Below are 5,057 nucleotides of genomic sequence, written 5' to 3' on the forward strand. Positions count from 1 at the left end.
AAGGCATGTAGTTCTACGCAAGATGCTGATATGGACACAGAATCTTGTCTCTTGGAGTGCATTGATTATGGGATACGCCCAACAGGGCTAGGGTCAGGAACCTCTGGATTGTTTTCAGCATATGCGAAGAGAGGGCCTAAAGAATCATGTACACGTGAAGCTTGAAGGCATCTCGCATCATGCTCCTGTCAGTGCCCAACAAGTCTTTGACGATCTTACTATGCGCGATGTCGTCTTGTGGAATGCAGTGATTGCAAATTATGCCCAACATGGTCCTAGCGCTTGGTTGTTTTTAGCAGATGCAAAAAGAGGACAGCTCTCCCAAATGCAATCACCTACGCTTGTATCGCATGTGGCATTATGTAGATGGTGATATGGGCAAAAGAATTCACGATGATATTGTTAGCCAGAGGTTGTCGGAAATTATGCATATGCTGATATGGGCAAACTTGAATTCACGATGATATTGTTAGCCAGAGGTTGTCGGAAACAAACAAGGTACTTGGCACTCTCTTGGCATGTATACCAAATGTGGTGCACTTGAGAAAGCACAAAAAGTACTTGAGAAGCTTATTGTTCGGAGGGGCATCTCTTGGAATGCACTGAATGCAGGATATGCACAGAGGACCAGGGCTAGGAAGCTGTGAACTATTTTCAGCAGATGTGAAGCAAGAGCTATCTCCAGACGCAATCACCTACGTGTATATCTTAAAGGCATGTAGTTCTACGCAAGATATGGACACAGAAATTCATGATGATATTGTTACTCGAATGCATACCGTAGCTGGGAAGAGAGAGAGAATTAGGTGCGCGGAGCAGAGAGAGAGAGAGAGAGAGAGAGAGAGAGAGAGAGAGAGAGAGCGCAAAGCTCTAGACTGTTTTCAGCATATGCAAAGAGAGGGTCTCAAGCTCCGGATGCAATCACCTACACGTGAAGCTTGAAGGCATCCCAACAAGTCTTTGACGAGCTACTATGCGGGATGTCGTCTTGTGGAATGTAGTGATTGCAAGATATGCCCAACAGGGTGCTAGCGCTGGGCTGTTTTCAGCAGATGCAAAGAGAGGGAAGCTCGCTCAAATGCAATCACCTATGCTTGTATCTTCAAGGCATGTGGCATTGTGCAGATGCTGATATGGGCAAAAGAATTCATGATGATATTGTTAGCTAGAGGTTGTCGAAAAAAAACGAGCTACTTTGCACTGTCTTGGCATGTATACCAAATGTGGTGCACTTGAGAAAGCACAAAAAGTGCTTGAGAAGCTTACTGTTCGGAGCGGCATCTCTTGGAATGCACTGAATGCAGGATATGCACAAGAGGACCAGGGCTAGGAAGCTGTGGACTGTTTTCAGCAGATGTGAAGCGAGAGCTATCTCCATACGCGATCGCCTACGTGTATATCTTAAAGCCATGTTGCCCTACGCAAGATGCTAATATGGACACAGACATTCACGATGATATTGTTACTCAGATGCATACCGTAGCCGGGAAGAGAGAGATAATCGAGACCGCAAAGCTCTGGACTGTTTTCTGCTGCAGCTTGAAAGCCTCCAGCTCCGGATGCAATCACCTACACGTGTAGCTTGAAGGCATCTTGCATGATGACCACAAAGCTTTGGACTGTTTTCTGCTGCAGCTTGAAAGCATCTAGCTTCAAATGCAATCACCTACACGTGCAGCTTGAAGGCATCTCGCATCATGCAAGATGTTGGTATGGGCAATAGAGTTTACGATGATCTGCTAGTCAGAGAACACTGCAGCCGGGGAGAGAGTATATTAGCAATGCTTGAACTAGCTTCCTCTCGAGAATCTTGTCTCTTTGAGTGCATTGATTGTGGGATATGCCCAACAGGGGTAGGGCCAGGAACCTCTGGACTATTTTCAGCATATGTGAAGAGAGGGCCTCAAGCTCCGTATGCAATCACCTACACGTGTGGGTTGCAGGCATCTCGCATCATGCTCTTGTCAATGCCCAACAAGTCTTTGACGAGCTTACTATGCGGGATGTCGTCTTGTGGAATGCTGGATATGCCAAACAGGGTCCTAGCACTGGGCTGTTTTAACCAGATGCAAAGAGAAGACAGCTCTCCTAAATGCAATCACCTACGCTTGTATCTTCAAGGCATATGGCATTATGCAGATGCTGATATGGGCAAAAGAATTCACGATGATATTGTTCGCCAGAGGTTGTCGGAAAATAATGAGGTACTTGGCACTGTCTTGGCATGTATACCAAATGTGGTGCACTTCAGAAAGCACAAAAAGTGCTTGAGGAGCTTACTGTTCGGAGTGACATCTCTTGGAATGCATAAGAGGACCTTTGGACTGTTTTCAGCAGATGTGAAGCGAGAGCTATCTCTAGATGCAATCGCCCACGTGTATATCTTAAAGGCATGTAGCTCTACGCAAGATGCTGATATGGACATAGAAATTCATGATGATATTCTTACTCAGATGCTATTGAAAAGAGATGCCATGTTGACACTCCCTTGGTCGATGTGTATGCCAAATGTGGTGCACTTGAGAAAGCACAATTAGTGCTCGAGGAGCTTTTCGTTTGGAACAGCATCTCTTGGAATGCACTGACTGCGGGATAAGCACAACAGGAGTAGGGCTAGAAAGCTCTAGGATGTTTTCAGCAAATGCATAGTGAGAGCCTTTTTCCAGATGCAATCACCTACGTATTCATCTTGAAGGCATGTGGCTCTACGTAAGATGCTGATATGGGCACAAAAATTTACAATTTCTTTGTTTGCCTGAGGCTTTTGAAAATAGAAGTCGTGGTTAGCACTCCCTTGGTCGATATGTATGTCAAATGTGGGTACGCTTCAGAAAGCATAAAAAGTGCTTGAGGAGCTTCTTGTCCGGAATGTCTTCTCTTGGAACGCACTGATTACGGGATATGCGCAACAGGAACACGGACAAAAAGCTTTGGGTTGTTTTCAGCGGATGCAAAGCGAGTGTATCTCTCACCATTCAGTCAACTAATGTAGGGGAGCCCTGGAATGGCTTGCTTGGTCAACTTTCTTTTGATATACTTTGAGGCATTATTCTCCAAGCTGTAGCAACATCTTGTCTCTGTCTCCATGGCTTTCTCCAACTTCATCCCATACGTACTATCAACGAGGCTATCAAAAACCTTAAATATATTGACATGCTAGCAAGTAGTAAGCAGAAGGGAGGAGGGCCTTGCTGGAGTCGTAATGTCATACTTGTTGCATATGCATGCCTGTCAGATCACCCCGCTACATTGGCATTGGGCTAAAACAACATTCAACATGAGGAAGCAAAAGAGCAAACCTACAACTCATGTAGTAGAGAGCCACACTTACACTTCAGAGAGCACCAGAACTTCTTGAAAAGCTTCCTAGCTCTGGTCTGTTTTCAACAGATTCGAAGTGATGGCCTCTCTCATGATTGCAAGATTTGCTCCAAAAGGGCAGCGCCAAAAAGCTCTATAAGTCCTCCAACACTGAAGGGGATAAAAGTGGCCGGGAAAGGGCACGTTCCCTACGGTATTATTATAAATGTGGAAAACGGTGCAAACTCCACACCATACATATGTATGGTTTTTTCTTTTTTTATGGGCACGAACATCGTAAATGCACGAAATACATCTCGTTTTGTTTTTATTATAATGTGAAATTGTTTACATTCATACATCTTTTTATGCAAAATCTCATTTGTGATGCGAGGTCATAGAGCTTTTGGCGAAAGCTTCGAGGAGAGATACTATGGAGCCATCATCACGAGCTATGCCAGGCAGTAAAATCCACACCACTATCGCTCTTTTACTTCTCACCATCTGCACAGTGAGTCAATAAAGACAAACTAGTTCACCATATCCAAATTGCCCAGAAGTGAGATGAAAAGGCAGCCCTCAAGATCCATTTGCTTACAATATTGTTCCACCCTTTCCTACTAAGGATGATTAGAAATGAACCACTTATTATCCCATATATATAAATGATTTTCTTTTCTTGCTATATGTAGATTATTGTGTAGATTCTTGTACAAGTCACTTTCTACAACATTGTTCAATTAGCGGTATCAGTACTTTCCAACTATCTCTCTCTCTCTCTCTCTCTCTTTATGGACCCTCAGTCCTTAACTGAGATGTATCCCGCAACCCCCCACATTTTTGCAGAATCTGTTGTAATGCTTTTTTGTGCGGTCCCATAGGTCATATCGGACCTCCGTGGACGATAAATCTATCTCTCTATCTATCTATCTCTCTCTCATCAATGACTCACGGTGCCTACGCACTTACATCCACCACTTTTTCTCTCCCATTTGGCAACAAAACACCCGAGACTCTCTCTCCCTCGTTTGCTTATGCTGTCCACACCACATCCAACCTCTCTCTCTTTCTCAAATGGCGGCCACAAACACATGTATATTCTCTCTCTCTCTCTCTCTCTCTCTCTCTCTCTCTCTCTCTCTCTCATCAACTAGTGGCCACACACACACACCCAACCCCTCATTATCTCCCTCTCTTTACAATTGCCATAAAATAACACACTCTCTCCCTCTCTCTCTCTCTCTCTCTCTCTCTCTCTCAAAGATTTGGACAGATGCGAGCGACACATTTGCTCTCCTCGAACATTGCGAGCAAGTGGTCTTTGTACTAGACCCTCGAGAACGACAATGGTGGTTTGTGGTTCAGGTTGCTCCAAGAAATAAACAAGTATTTGAAGGGAAAGATCTCCTAGAGGAAAGTCAGTCAGACGACGTCCATACTACTGTGACATTAGATGAGATGGACGAAGGTATGGCAGAGGACGCTGACAGATATACGAGGGATGACACAGACGAGCCAGAATTGACACTTGTAAATGAAGATGCAATGGATGAAGACAATCTGCCAGAACGAGTTGGGGCAGAGTTATGTTTGCAATTAGAGATAGACGATGACATGGTGCAAGATCTTATCGATGATGCCTCACTCGTCGAGGCCTACGCCTGTAAGTGTTTGTGTGAAGACGTTGATTTAAAATTAAGCTTAAAGTTAATTTAAACAATTGTGTTCTGACGCTTTATTTTACTTTCTTTGTGCAG

The 5,057-nt window shown here is 44.2% G+C and overlaps 1 pseudogene; it reads left to right on the forward strand.

Moving 5' to 3' along the window:
• Nucleotides 1-606: 606 nt before the first annotated feature.
• On the forward strand, nucleotides 607-3,082 carry LOC147427102 (uncharacterized; annotated as a pseudogene).
• The last annotated feature ends 1,975 nt before the right edge of the window (nucleotides 3,083-5,057 follow it).

Source organism: Adiantum capillus-veneris, chromosome 24, assembly GCF_014529385.1.
Source record: "Adiantum capillus-veneris isolate H3 chromosome 24, ASM1452938v2, whole genome shotgun sequence".
NCBI classification, from domain to species: Eukaryota; Viridiplantae; Streptophyta; class Polypodiopsida; order Polypodiales; family Pteridaceae; genus Adiantum; species Adiantum capillus-veneris.